The sequence below is a fragment of the Hydra vulgaris genome, chromosome 03 (genome assembly GCF_038396675.1).
Source record: "Hydra vulgaris chromosome 03, alternate assembly HydraT2T_AEP".
Taxonomy (NCBI): Eukaryota; Metazoa; Cnidaria; class Hydrozoa; order Anthoathecata; family Hydridae; genus Hydra; species Hydra vulgaris.
In genome coordinates this window covers 54,960,998-54,977,500 of record NC_088922.1, presented here as the reverse complement: position 1 = coordinate 54,977,500, position 16,503 = coordinate 54,960,998, and the positions used below count along the sequence as shown (strand labels likewise).

The 16,503-nt window shown below is 25.3% G+C and overlaps 1 protein-coding gene across 8 annotated transcripts in view; it reads right to left on the bottom strand.

The window, feature by feature from the left end:
* Positions 1-16,503, bottom strand: part of LOC105846184 (protein FAM184A) — a 69,753-nt gene extending 53,250 nt beyond the window's left edge. For 5 of the 8 annotated variants that reach the window (XR_010637678.1, XR_010637680.1, XR_010637679.1 and 2 more), the window contains exons 1-2: positions 16,071-16,273; positions 9,070-9,147 (exon numbers count right to left, since the gene is read on the bottom strand). The gene's annotated coding sequence lies outside the window, so the exon portion shown is untranslated. Of the gene's footprint in view, positions 1-9,069; positions 9,148-13,559; positions 13,632-16,070; positions 16,274-16,427 lie in introns of those variants that run through there. The other 3 variants (XR_010637685.1, XR_010637687.1, XR_010637686.1) reach the window with 2 other exon arrangements.

Here is a 16,503-nt window from a genome sequence, read left to right as displayed (position 1 = left end):
GTAAAACAATCTGAGTTTTAAAAAATAATTTTTTACTAACAACTACAATGTATTTTGAAATTACTAAATACTCATTACATCTAAAATAATATTATATTGTTTTGATGCTTAAGTTTTTGTAGATCAAAAAATGCGACTGTTTTTAATGTTTAAGTTTTTGTACATCAGACAAAGCGACTCGCTTTTAATTCACTTCATCGATGTGTATTATTTATGACGGAAGCTATATCTTCATTTTTTACACATCTTTTATCATTTATGACGCAAGCTATATCTTCATTTTTTACACATCTTTTATTTCACTTCACAATAAAATCACTGGTTGCCTTTTATACCATAAAACCACCTTGTTCGGTCACTTAAGCTTGAACATCTTAGGCATAAATAAACATTTTTCTAATTTTTTTTTTCTGAATTAAACTGAAAAATATATCTTTAATTTAAACTGTAAAAAAAAAAAAAAAAAAAAAGAATACAAACAAAAAATAGCATTCAATATTTTACGAACAAATACGAACAGCTAGTTTAACTGAACATTCGATACTATCTTACAAGTCTTTAATTAAAAAGTTTTTTTTTTTAATTAACAACTTGGATAAAAAAAAAAAATTATTAAAAAGCAAAAACCAAATATTTAGATGACTCTTTAAATATACTAATATTAAATTTTATCATTACTTTCAGAGTTTGGTTATTTGAAAATTTGATACCCAAGATTTTGAAATTTTTATTTGAAAACTAATTACTTCAGCACCTTGTAACTTTAATATTTATTTTTGTAATTGTTTTGCTTGCATTTTTTACAACCAACGTTTCACAATATTTTTGCTAACTGCTGTTTTTATCATTTAGTGACGAATTGTACATACTCCCTAAGTGACTGAAGTTATAGTATTTCACTGAATTTGAAGAAAAAAACAACAACAAGATATTTATTTTCCTCAAAATTTACTATCATCTAATTACAATAATATGTTATTATTAATAATAATATTAATAATAATAATAACAATAATAATAATAACAATAAAAATAATAAGAGTAAGAATATCTATAATATTATAAATAATAAAATCAAAATATAATTATTAAGAATAAATATAAATAATTGATTGAGGAAGGAGTCACTCATGCAGAATCCTGATCAAAGGAGTGACACCAAATAATTATATCAATAATATTAATTTAAAAAATAATAATAATAACTTTATTCATTATTAGAGCAAAAGTAACAACAAAAATAATAATATTTATAATAATAGTAATAATAAAAACAGAAGTAATGAAAGTAATAAATATTAATGACAATAAAATAAATTCTAAAATTCTTTTTAGAATTTGTTTTATTTTAATTTTTTATCATTATTAACTTCCTTCGGTTTTCATTTTCTTTCCTTCTTTTTTCTTACTATTTCTATAGAAACTTTTTTGTTTTTTTTATTAATATTTATTACATTCATTACTTCTGTTTTTATTATTACTATTATTATTACAATTATTATAAATATTATTTTTGCTGTTACTTTTGCTCTATTAATTTTTGGTCTATTAAAAAAAATTTTGCTCTATTAGAAAGAACTTATTATTTGAAAATCTAAATTTTTTTATTTCAAATATAGTTAACTTGGTGACTCTTAAAAATACTAGTGCTAGTAATATAATTTAAAAACGTTCATTATGCATGATTTTAAGTATGCATAATTTTAAAACTTTTGTTTTGCAAACAAATTATATCAGCCAATTTTAAATAAACTTTATCATTTTTTTATGATTCTTATGGACGAAGTGACAACAAATATTATTGGACAAAAAAAATTTGTAAAAATTGAAATACACATTCATTTTTGCTATTTTTTCTTGAATGACCCAAGTTACATGGCAACAAAACTTAGATGATTTTATGGTACTCGATTGAAGTTTTTATTTTATTACTATTGTCTGTTGTTAATTAAAATTCTTCTTTGAACTGTTGTCATTTTTTTACTCATTTACATTAAAAATTTTTTGTAAATCTTTTTAAAAAACCTCTTAAAATTTTGCCACCATTTGTGAAATTTTTATAATGAATGAACATTATTAACCTATTTAGCTACCTAAATACACTATAATTATCATTAGAGTTTTTTTTTCTATTGAGTTATCAAGAGAACGATTAGTGTCAGTAATTTTTATTGTGGCATTTTATAAAGTAAATGAACCCAGAATTTTTTGGGGATACCACTTTTTTTTTAGCGACAAGAGAAAGGAATATGGGGTGGATGTTCTTTTAATAATTCCCCCTCCCCTCAGTTAAAACCAGTGCTGCTAGTATGATTTTTAAATGACAATTTGTTTGAGTTCAACTTCATTTTTTTTATTATCCAATTTTTTTATTATTGTGTGCATCTTTATTTTTTTATTATAGGAAGATAAGCTGTTGATTTAAAATAGTATCATGTTGTAAAGGCCCATTTCTTTGAACACATTTAGCAGTGGACATTTTGTTTTGTAAAAACTATTTTATTTAACATTTTTATAAACTTCTAAGTTGCAGATACTAGACTATTTGTAAATATTTATTGAAAATTGTTCAATGTATTTTGAACATAACAAGTATTCAATGTATTTTGAACATAACAAGTTTTGAAGTAACAATATTTTATTAATTTTAACTTTAGTAGTTATTAAATGTTTAAAATACTTAAAATAATTTTTAATCTCTAATTACAAATAGGGTAGTATTATCAAAATTAAAATAATAGTTACACTTGTTAAACGCCTAACATACATTATATTAAACTTATTAAATGCTTATGTCTTGTTTGTATATTATTCGCCTCATAGTTGAATAGTTATTGTCTTCATATAATATAATATATTTATATAGACAATAACTTTTCGAATATATAATCTCTCTCCTATTGAGAGTGATTCTCAAATTAATAAATTTATAGTGACTTGAAAATTGCTTCTTATATCAATGTGTTAGTGATCTAACTTACCAAATAGCAAACTTTGAATCAGAAAATATTTTGGATTTTTTAATAACTAATGATAAAAAAAAAAAGAAGTTTATTCTATTGTTCACTCATCCCCTCTAAGTGATGCAAAACAAGGTCATCATTTATTAAAAAGTATATACTAAAAAAATCTAATTTGGTAATAAACTTAAGCCTATAAAATTGTATCATAAAAGTAATTACAAGTTATTTTCAAAGTATATTGACAACGTCGATTGGGTTAAGGAATTTAACAACAAATTAATCAATGAACAGTATGAATTGTTTCTGTTTCATTACAATTATGTGTCACAAGAATATATTCCAGTAATTAAAAACTCAAAAACTAATAATAATAATAAAAAAAGTGGATGACTTCTGCTCTAAAATCAAAAAAAAATAAAATGAAATGTGGCTTTTAAATAAATCAACAAATTGGGAACATGAATAAAAAAAAACTTAATATAATTGTTTAAAGATTGAAATCAGAAATGAAATAAAGGAAAACATTAAGTCATTTGAGAGGGAGATAATTGAAAGGGTTAATAATTGTAAAGTAAATCCAAAGTTACTTATACATATATTAATGAGAAAAAATCGATAAAAAACCAATTACATTGATCGAAAACAGTGACAAAAAAATTCTTACTGATCAAATGGCTATTGCTGAAGAATTTAATAAATATTTCCATTCTATATATGTAGAAGATAAAGATGTAAACAAAAATATTGCTAACTGTCAATTTAACATGATATTAGAAGCTGTCAAGATAACACAAAATGATATAAAAGAAGATTAAAGTCTCTTGCTATATCAATATCAATTGGTACATCCTTTTGTTTTACAATGCAGTTCATCAATTTTATATCCTATTTATTTAATATTTAAAAAATCGACAGAAGATAGTACTGTACCTGATATTTGGAAGAAGGCTAATATAATGCCCATATTTAAACAAGGGAATAAGTTAAAACCAACAAATTACAGACCAGTATCTCTGACGTCAGTACCATGTAAAATATTAGAAAGAATAATTGCTGATAATATAATCAAGCATTTAATAACAAACAAGCTATTAGCAAAGGAACAGCATAGTTTTCTGAAATGTAAGAGCTGCACAACAAATTTACACACACCTTAACAAGCGCATTATTAAACGGTATTCAAATTGACGTTTTGTATACCAACTTTCAAAAAGCATTTGACAGAGTATCACACATAAAATTATGTGCTAAGGTTTATGCTTCCAGTATTGTCGGTATGCCTCTTAAATGGATTGAATCATTCTTATCGAATAGGAAACAGCGAGTAGTGATGGAGAAATGCAAGGCAAATTGGGTTGATGTGTTAAGTGGAGTACCACAGAGTTCTATACTTGGTTCACTCCCTTTCTTGATACTCATAAACGATTTGCCAAGCAGACTTCTAAATAAATGTTGTTTATATGCCGATGACAATAAAATAATTGCTCCTATTTATACCGAGGTTGATTCAAAATCATTTCGAAATGACATAAAAAAACTTGATGAATGGTCTGTTGAATGGAAACTGAGTTTGAATTTTGAGTAATGTAAAATAACGCATTTTGATGCAAGCAATAAAAGATATTCGTATTTCATGAAAAACGATGGTGAACTAACTAGAAATTTAAAAATCTACTCTCGAAAAGGATTTAGACATTTATATATCCAAGGATTTAAAATGGGAAAGACAAGTAAGGAATGCTTCCAGTAAAGCAAACAATATGCTTGCAATATTAAATAATACTTTTAGGTATAAAGATTAATACTTCATGAAAATGCTTTATTGCACATTCGTTAGACCTCATTTGGAGTTTGCGATTCAAGCTTGGAATCCCTATTATACAAAAGATATTAAAGAACTTGAAAAAGTTTAAAGAAGAGCAACTAAATTGATACCAGAATTAAGACATCTGGGATAAAATCAAAAACTAAAAATATTAGATTTAACAACTTTAAAAGGTCGAAGACTAAGAGGTGACCTTATACAACAATATAAATTATATAAAGGTTTTGAATCTATTGATATGAAAAAAGTCCAGATACAAATGCATTTAATCAATACACCAGGTCCAGCATCCAATATTAGAGGTTATAAACATCGTGTTAAATCAGAGTTTGTTAAAAGTTGTTTAAGTAGACAACACTTCTTTGCAAACAGGGTTGTCTTTGGGTGGAATAATTTACTGGAATTGGTAGCAGAGTCTACATCAGTCAAAGAGTTTAAATCCAGACTTTATTTATAATTTAAATCCAGACTGGTTTATTTGCAGATAATACTGAACAAGAAAAACAGGTTGCAGATAAATTTTTAGACAACTATTGTATTGGCAGTCGTAGATATTGCCTGGCGCTCTATTTTGAAAGCATTTAAATTATTATTATTATAAAAAAAGCATTTAATAAATGTATTTACTATTATTTTAATTTTAATTTTAATTTAAATTTTAGCAACTTAGTTCATTTAATTTTTAATAAAGTTTAATAATTTTTACAGTGCTTCAAGGCGCTTTTTAAATAAACAAGATAATTACGGTAAACTTAATGATTCAAAAAATAGATTTTAAAAACTTGTGAACATTAAATAATTTACATTTTCTATAAATTTTAAATTAAAGATATTGAAGTATAAAATAACTAAAACTTAATAAAACTTAAAATAAAAAAACTTAATAAAATTAAAAGTTATGGTAATCATTTGTTTAATTATTATCATAGTTGAAAAGAATATCAAGAGAAACAAAACTTTCTAAAAACGTTTTTTTTTGTTTTCCTAAACTAAAAAAGTTAAAAATCAAAAGTTCATTCATTAAAAAATTAAATTTATATATATAGCTATTAAGAAAATTTTTCTTTTATTAAAAACTTATAACTGCTAACAAGATAAAGTTAACTTTGGGGTAATTCCATGTCAAATCAGCAAGCTTATGCCACCCCATGTTTTGGATTTTGCTAATTTTTTTCTATGTTAGCGATTCCACGGTTCAACAAAAAACATTTGACGTTTGACGAAAAACACGTAATTTTCATAAACTTTACTCTAATATCTATTTGTATAGTTAAGCAAGCACCTTGAGGTTTTTTGCATCAGTTAGTGTTACTTAACCTCTTTCCAGCCATATATAGAAAGCACTATGGTTTTTATGGCTTCACTTAAATATTATCCATATTCTGAGACCACTTTTGAGAAAAAAACTTAAAGCGGGAATGTTTTTTTAGAATGAAGCTTTTGGGAGGTAAGGTTTCCTAAGTACTAAAAAATATTCAATTTTTATAAAATTTTCCGTATATATTAAAAAAGGGATGAGGAATCTAATGGAATGTGGAGTTGCATACAAAAAATTCATACACAAAATTTTAGTTCTTAGTGTTTAAAAACTTCTAGGTTGATTTATATAGAAAAAAAAGGTGTTTTTTGAAAGACTCTAGGTGTAAATAACAACTATAACCTTTCCTCATTTTAAAACAGTTATTTATTTATATTTTCTTGAAATTTAGTGCTTAGGATTTGCATATATAAATTGTGTGTATAATACAGCCTTTTTATAAATTTTTTAATAAAATTTAGTAAAATTTATTGCTAACTTATGACAAAATTAGCTTAAAACTTTTTTAAGCTAATTTTGGAGATTTGTATTGGAGATTTATAGAAAAAATCTCCAATACATTATTATTTTTACATTTGTATGTTATTTTTTCAAATATAATTAAGATATAGCTTTATGTGAATATGTTTAATTGTATGTGTAATTGGCACAATTTGGCTACTCAAAAAAATTCTCCTAGTCACTTGTCTTTATGTTTTGAACAAAAAAATAAAATAAAAAGGAAGGGGGGCTGGTAAAATGCTTAATTCAAACCCCCTATCCCCTTTAAACCATGAGCCCTTCCCAGGTACCAAAAAAAAAAGAAAAAAAGAAATAAAGCTTTACTAAAAAGGCTGTAAAAAGTCAAAAAATGCAGTAATATATTTTTTAATAATAGTGATGTTTAATACCTATATTGTAAGTTATAACAGTACCTCAAAAAAAGTATTTTGCAAAAAATCAGCTTAAATAAGAAAACTGAAAAAAAAAATTTCAGATTTCCTAATTTTCATAAACCCTATAACATATAAAAAAATTATCAAAATCCAAAACATGGGGTGAAATGAGCCTGCTGATTTGACATAGAATTACCCTTTACTTTAAGTTAAAATGCGTTAAAAAATGCGTTAAAGTTAAAAAGTTTAAAAATGCGGTAGTGGTGTAGTGGTAAGAGCGCTCGCTTTGTAAGCGAGAGGTTCGGAATTCGACTCCCACCACGTCCCTGGAAGTACCGCGCTCAACTTAGTTTCTCCGCGCAGCAGCCTTGCTCGGCAAGGTTCGTGTTTCGGAGTTAAAGAGTTGAGAGAGGGTTGCACCACGAATAATGACTTAAAAAAAAAAAAAAATGAGTATCCTCCTTGACTGTAGTGGCCCCCCTCAGGCCTTGGGGAGGTGAATAATCTAAAAAAAAAAAGAAAAAAAAAAAGTAAATTGATGTATGAAAAATAAATTTTTCATACACTCGATTGTTATTAGATTGAGTTTAATAAAAAGTTTCAATTCATTTTATTTAAATCTAGTAATTAAACAACAGTTTATTTACTTTAATACTAAATGAGTTAAGGCACATAATTACTTTTAAGCTCATTTTATTGTCTTGAAGAAAAAATGAACTCAGTAAAATAAACAGAATATTAGTTATGTACTACTGCATTTAAACGCAAAACTTTTTTTCTTACTATTATATAAAATAAAAAAATAAAAAAAATAGGTTTACGTTTGCCCTTGTAAAGTATAAAATATTCAGTTTCAATTATTTTTATAATTATAAACTTTGTAATGGCGTCACATACTATAATTTTAGATTTTCTTCAGCTACACTTGGTTTCTATTTAAAATAATGATCACTCAAAATTATCAAAAATGTTTTTGTGCCTTGTAAAGTGTTATGGAGCAATAAATTACAAGAAAATTTTTTAATAAAAATTTCTTTATGTTTAATAAAACTTTTAAAAGTTTAACTATATTTTATAAAAAGTTTAAACAAGTTAAATGTACAAAAATATTAAACATTACAAACAATACGAACAACAATTACTTTGATGTTATCGATCCTCCTTTTTTTTATCCATTATTCGACACTGTTAATTGGAGCACTATTTATTTACTGTAAAACTTTGTTGTGAGTTTTCATTAAAAAAAAGTTTTAAAGCATTTAGTATTTTTTTATTTACATTTTTCAGTAAGTGTTATAAAACAAAAATTCAAACAGAGAAAAAATTATTTTAATGAGAGATTTATTGAGGTAGAGAATGAAATTAGGACAAAAAATTTATTTATAACTTTAGCAAATGCTAACTTTATAATAAAAGTAAATTGGGTTATTGAGATTTTAAAAATTGGAACCGAAGATGCTATTTTCCAACAGATTGGAAAATAAAAAGTTAAGCAATTTTTAAATAGATTTTAAGAGTATTGAAAGGAATTCAGAACTTTTGTAAGACTGTAATGGTCATCAGGACCACTGTAAAAGAATTTAAGTAATAAATAACTTAAATAGATTAGGCTGCATCTGGGATGTCAGAAAGAGCATGGTCATATGAATTGAGAGATAAATTCAAAAAAACTTTTTTTGAAAATAGTTCTGTAATACTCTAGATAGACAAAAGACACCTTTCACAGGACTTTTACAAAGAAAATGATGAAAGGGAATCCTAGTCAGCTTTAAGACAAAAGCAAGAAGTGCAATGATAGGGTATGATAAAGTGCGATATAGTGCGATATGACAAATGTGTGATAGCAAAATGGTGCTATGATAAGGATATGATACAGCAAGACATCTATTCTTAGGGTAAAAATTCAAGAAAATTTTTTTTGTATACTTGATAAATATATAATGTTAATATAAATAATTGATTTTTAATGTCAAACTTTTTATATCAAATTCTAAAAATGTTATTTACAAAAACACAATATATACATCAAACACAATATTATAAACATCCATTATAATTCAATATACTTTTTATAAACTATCTGTATACCTTTTCTATGGCAAGATCTTCTAGCTTCTTATTAATATCTTGTTTTTCTGATTCACTCAAAGCTTGAAGGACAAACCACTAAAAAGGAATAAAAGGAAAAAAAAAATACAAGATTTTTTTAACAAAATCAATTTTATCATGATGCTTGTAATTTTCATAAATAGCAGGAAAACTAGATATTCGCTTTTAGCTATGGACGATATTAGATATATCAAAAATCTTTTAAAACTTTATTCTTGCAATTATACAGAGATTATACAAAAGTATTTATAAAAATAACATAATTTATAAATTTTATATTAATAAATTTAATAATAATAAAGTTCATTACTATTAAATTTAATAACATAAACTTTATAATTTATATTATTACTTAAATTGAAAACTGGTTTCAATAATTATAAAATTAATAATAAACAATATAAAATTGTTTAAAACAAAACTTTGCAAGTTTGGAAGTGTTTACACTTCAAAACTAGCAAAGAGGATATTGATTGGAAAAATAAAAAGATTTTAAAATTAAAAAGCAAAGCTTATAAAAAGATTATTTATGAATTACTAGAAACACAACATTTTTTTAAAAACCAAGTTTTAAACTTAAAAAACCTTGTCTTGTTATCCTTGTTGAGTTAAGTAGAGTTTTCAATTGTTCATTCCATAAAAAATAACAATTTTTAAGACAAAGTTTAAAGGAATCCCAAACCTCTGAGACATGTTGTGTTCATATTAAAGAGAATGATAAAAAAAATGTTTGGGCTAAATTTTTTTGATTAAAACAAAAGAACAAATGAATACGAAGAAGAACTGTTTGTGCAGGAGATTGATTATGTAAACAAGCCAAAGTCAATGACAACTAAAATTAAAAAGTTGGTATTTATTTATTCTTTTATTTTAATCAAAAAAATTTAGCCCAAACATGTCTCTGAGATTTGGGATTCCTTTAATAGGGCAATTCCATGTGAAAGTATCCACTGAATGCAACCATAAGTCTCAGATTTTGGTGATTTTTACACCACTCAAAGACTTTAATTAAGTTATGAACATTCCAAAAATTATATCTTCTAATTCAAAACGATTTCAAAGATAGGACTATTCAAACTTTTACCTTAATCAACAAAAATCCACCATTTTGAAAAATAGTTTTAATCTTTGTTTCTGTTCTGTGTGTCATGGAAAGCTGAAAATATGTACACACACCTATTGCTGTGAGAACAATTTTCTTTAAAATATTTTTAGATAAAAAATAGAGGTAAATTGTTTATATCTGTTATGATATTCTAATGATTACATTCTGACTGTGAATTACCTTTTAGGCTCAATTTTATAAACTATTAAACGCAAAATTAAATAAAATAATAAATGCTTTATCATACAAAACATTTTGTGGCACGTTTAATGTAGAAAGTGATAAAATAATGAAATGCAGAAAGTGATATTAAACAACTTTATTAAACATTAATTTTTTTATCAATTATTTAAAATTTATCAATTGTCTCAACCAATTATTGGCGACTGGTCAATAAAAAAACAACCGTATTCATTAAAATTAATTTTGTAAGACAAAACTTGTTGAGTATAGTAATAAAAATTCAATAAAATATTTAGAAACATTAAATAAAAAAAGTCTACTAATAATACACATTTGACAATGTATTTCATTTGTGTTTTAGGAAAGACTACAATTCAATGCTTTGTGATAACTCTAACTAAACTATTCAAGATAACTTAAAAAAACAAAAATTGAACCTATACATCTGAATTTTTGTAACTCATCCCCCATAAAATTTAAAAAAATTTTTACCAAGAAAACAGAAAAGCAAGTCAGCAACAACTTAAGGAACAATTAGATATGGTCAAAGCTGTTCAATTTTATAACTGTCAAGTTACTCTCAGGTGCTTAATACAATGTGGGGTGGGAATAAAAGGATAGATGAAAATTTATCCAGATGTTATAAATGGGGAGGGAGGGGGAAATGGGAAAGGAAGGAGGAAGGGAGGAGTAGGAATTCTTTTTTTCCTATTAGTGAGTTAATATTTTCTAACTTTTAAGACCTAAACTGGTCTCAAAAATTAGAAAATAAAAAACATTTGAACATTTCCGTAATACAGTATCTATTTGAAAGAAACATACTTTTTTTTTTAAAAGGCTGTATATGAGCTTTATGACATTGGGAACCAACTCATACTTTAGGGTTTTTAAATTTAAACCTGTAACAGTTGATCAAATAGAATTATATGGGTTAAAAACAAGTCTACCAGCCTAGACGGTATATCACCATCAATACTGAAAGACGCAGCTAAGGTTTAGTCTAAACCACTTACTCACATAATAAACATGTCTTTGAAGACATCAACCTATCCAACTTATTTGAAAGCTTGAGAATTCTCCCCATTCACAAATCAAAGTCCCATAACGGCATTCAAAACAACAAAACATTTGACACTTTAAGTCATGGAATACTTAACAACATGCTTAACAGTTATGTTGTTTGTGATACTGAACTCTGCTGGTTTAAAGATTATCCATTTAACAGATTTCAAACAACTTGTTTTCAAAACACAATATCTGAAACAGGAAAAGTTGTATATGGTGTACCTCAAGGATCAATATTAGGCCCTTACTTTTTGTTATTTACTTTAATGACCTGGTATCTTATTTGAAACAATTTTAAATCTATTACTTATGCTGACAACACAGTCATATACATTCTCGGAAAAGATATATTTATTTAGAATCGCGTCTTTCATCTGATATGAAAAGAGTCTCAAAATGGTGTATAAAAAATGAGCTTATACTCAACCTTGGAGTCAGTAAAATGGAGTCCATGCTATTCGGTACAGGAAAATCTCTCTCAAGACAACCAAACGCAACGAATGTTACAACAACTCCATGTTTTACCTTGAGCTATAAATACTTTGGTATCGACCTAGAACATAAGTAGTTATTTTAACAACGCTTATAAAAAAGCTTGTGGCAGACTAAGACTTCTTTAAAAAAAATTAGATATTGTTTGTTTGACAACTCTTGCAGCAGAACGCATTTACCAGTTGACTATTTTACCCATTTTAACCTACTTTCAACCTACCAAATTCAAAAACAGATAGGCTGGACTCTTTGCATACACTTGCATCTTGTATAATAAATGCAAACAGCAAGCACAAAATGAACACAAAATCGCCATTCTTGCAAATTCTCATTGCACCTTGTCTATCAATAAAGCAATCCATTCTTGGTTTATCGTGCTCAAACTTTACAAACTACTTTGAAAGTAACAAGAAACAACAAACCTATCTAAAATTCCAAAAATCCGACTTGAAGTTCTTTCTATTACTCTGATACAAGAGTCTACAAAAATTTACCATTAGAAATTAGGAAAATAAACTTGTTGACTAAATTTAAAAATAAGTTAAAAATATTTTTTTTAATGTTTTTTTATAACATTTCTAATAACCTTATTACTTCAATTGATTATAATTTTTATTATATTTTATAACAGGACTTACATTGATAACAGAATTGTAATGATTTCTGAAGTAATTTATCCTGTATAAATATTCATCAAATAAATAAAATAACTGTAATTTTTTGAGATTTAAGTTTCTTTGTTTATAGCAAGTAAAACTAAATAAATGGGGAAGGGAGTTTTAGAAAGCTTAGGGTAGGTCAGAAAAATTTTTCAAAAATTATTAAACATCAACTTCTCTGTATTAAGAAGCATTTAGGAGTACCACCTTTTTTTTCCTTTCATTTTTTATAACTCCTGTTTTATAAGTAACAAATTTATGTAAATTTGACCATGTTTTTTTTCTGTTCAAGAAAAAACCACTCTCCAATTCTTTGTAACAACTCTAACTTAATTATTCAGGACAACATCTAAAAAAAAAAAAAAAATTGAGCTACAACGGCATTTTTGTAATTAGACTTGCCCTAGTAAAATTGCAATAAAGGTCAAAATTACAGGTAATATGTTTATTTTTATAACTTTAAGTTGTTTTATTGGATTCCTTGGCTCAAAATATGCAAGTGCACACATTTCAAGCTTTCCATTGCACACAGAACAGAAACAAAGACCAAAACTATTTTTTCAAAATGGTGGATTTTTGTTGGTTTAAGGCAAAGTTTGAATAGCCGTATCTTTAAAACGTTTTGGAACTAGATGATAAAATTTTGGGAATGTTAATTTCCCAAAATTTTACACCACTCAAAGATTTATTAAAATCTTTGAGTGGTGTAAAAATCAGAAAAATCTGAGACTTAGGGTTGCTTTTCATAAAATAATTGTTTTGGGCAATTTCATATTTTCACATGAAATTGCCCAGTAGCTGGTAATGTTTAACTAATAAATAAACTTAATTGTTTATTTTTTTAAATATGTTCATTATCGCTCAATATAAATCCCTTGTTTATAGAATTTTAACTTTAATTAAAAATTCTATAAACATTAAAAAATAAAAGAATAAAAATTGAATACATCAAACAAAACTTGTACCTTATTATTTTTAATAATCCATCCTTTAATGATACCAATTCCATTATATCTTTTAGTATTATGTTACTTTTTTTTAGAGCATTAAATTAAAGTTTTACAAAATATTCAATAACTTTTTATGATGGTGTATTATTAGGGTTGCCAGATGTCCGGCTTTTAGAAAGACACAGTAAAAACACAAGTAAAAAACACAGTAAAAAAAATTTATTTTAACAGGTTTGGTGCAGTATTCTCCTCCATAAACGTCTGGCAAACCTATGTATTATAGAATTCCATAAAAAATGAATAACAAAAATTACAAATATGTCAACAATATTCCATTCAAGGGGAATAAGAGATTTGTAGAGGTAGAGAACGGAATTAGGAGTAAGAAAAAGACAAGCATGATAATAAGAAGCAACTTTAACAGATGCTAATTTAGCAAATGTATATATAATTGCATAAGAGGCCAGTGTGAACAATAATCCAAGAAGATGTAAAGAAGAGGACTCAGTGAGAAAGATGCTGTATTAATTACCTTAATAAAAAAAATATATACTAAAACTATATATATATATATATATATATATATATATATATATATATATATATATATATATATATATATATATATATATATATATATATATATATATATATATATATATATATATATATATATATATATATATATATATATATATATACTGGACTAAAAAAGTATATATTTTTTGAATAAAATTATTTTATATTTCATAAAAATATAAACCTTTTAGATGCTGAATTATTCAAAATTGACAGATATTAAATACTAAATTATAATTTGTTAAAAAATTAAACACAATTTGAAGACATGGATGTTAACAAATAAGATAAGATGTTTTTATATAATAAATAAGTTATTTGAATAACACCAATGTTATTCAACACAATATATACTCCAATGATTTACCTTTAGAACACAATATTACCTCAATTTTTTGTTGTACTGCACATTATTAACAATGTACCACTGATTGTTAAGCCAGTTTTATTGTCAAAAAAAGCAAAACAATTTTAATTTTTAGTGATACCTAAACCAAGTTAAATTCTTGAATAACCCTTGATTTGATCCTAATTCTATGTATAGTTAGTTAGCAATTCCAGAGCGCAACAAAATGCATTTAATTTTTGACATAAAAAACACATAACTTACATGAACTTTACTCTCATATCTTTAAAGCTAGAACCTTGAGGTTTTTTGCATCAATTAGTTTGATTCAACTTCTTTCCAACCATATATAGAAACTACTATGTTTGATATGGCTTCTTTTAAATTTTAATCATGTCTTAAGACCACTTTTGAGAAAAAAAAATGCTGCGGGACACATTTTTTCAAAAGTAGTTTTTGTATGTAAGATTTCCTCAGTGTAAAAACACATCAAATTTGTTTACAAATTTCCATATAGATTAAAAAAAGGATAAGAAATCTAATGGAATGGGGAACCTTTTTAACATTTATATATAATTTCTAATTTTTTTAGGGTTTAAAATCTTTAAGGTCGATTTATTAGAAAAAAAAGACTTTTTTAAAAAAAGTTCCCAATGATAAAAGCAAGAATAGCCTTTCCTCTTTTCAAATCAAGTATTTTTTTATGTTTTCTTGAAGAAATAGTACTTAGGAATTTTGTTTAGAAATTATGTATATGTTTTTTTACCTTTGCGTTATGTTTGTTTTGATTTTTGCACTTAATTTTGGATTAAATTTTGAATGCTTTTTTATTTTATTTCATGCCAAATTTTTCATACTTAAATACAAAGCGTTTTGTCAAAAAATTATCAGTTTTTCCAGCACAAAAAATGCAATTGATGTAAGCACATTCCTATAATAGGGATTTGCTTAAATCAACTGGCATAGACTAATTATAACTAAATAAGCTATTCTAGAGGATTTTTTTTATCAATATATTTATATATGATTAACATATTTGTATATACCTTAAAAAGACTTAAAAAATGAGAGGTCTTTCAACTTTAGAAGTTAATTGGATCCAAAGTTATTGCATTTTTTGTGCTGGAAAAAAGCCCTGGTATATAGAAGGTGTAAATAAATGTATACAAAACAACTGACATATAGGCTATATGTCAGTTGTTTTATATACATTTATTTAGACCTACCCCTATATATCAGTCGTTGCATGTACATTTTTTAAACACCTATCCTATCATTCATCTATCATTGATAGTCCATCTAAAGGACTTAAAATCGTATTTTGATTTAAAATAAAAATTTAAAAATTTATTTAAATCTAAAAAAATGTAAGAAAAAAACTTTAATATTGGCGGCAATAAGAACGGAGTTGTGTAATTTAAAAAATTTCAACTCTAAATGATTAAAAATATTGCTGAAGTACATTTATAACGTATGTATATAGATATGAGTTTAAACAAGTTACAGTTAAAAATAAAACTTGATAGCTGAAACACTAATTAAAAACATCGAAAGATTATTAGTTATTATAAGTATTTTAATATTAAAAAAATACTGCAAACCTGGTCTTTGTTTGTTAAATTTTGTTTGGTATCCATCACCTGTTTTGCATTTACAATAAATATGAAGAAAAAGCATGAAAATTAATGAATATAAAAAAAACAAAAAAAGACATGAAGAAAAAATCATAACAAGATTTTATAAATTCAAAATTTTTCCCGCTACAAAATCTGACGTTTAAAGTGTTTAAAATTTAATGTCTGACGGAAAAAAAATGTTATTCCGTTAGGAAATAACCAAACAAAAATAAATAATAAACAATAATTTGCATTTCAAAAATTGCAAATTAACAATTCCACTTCTATTAAATAACTAACTATTTATGTTAATGTAAGTTTGAGACAAAGGTATTTTTTTACTGTATATTTCCAATGTTCCTGGCCCCATTTGGTACCAAAATCTGTAGTTAAGCGGCCTAAATAAATTTATTTTCTC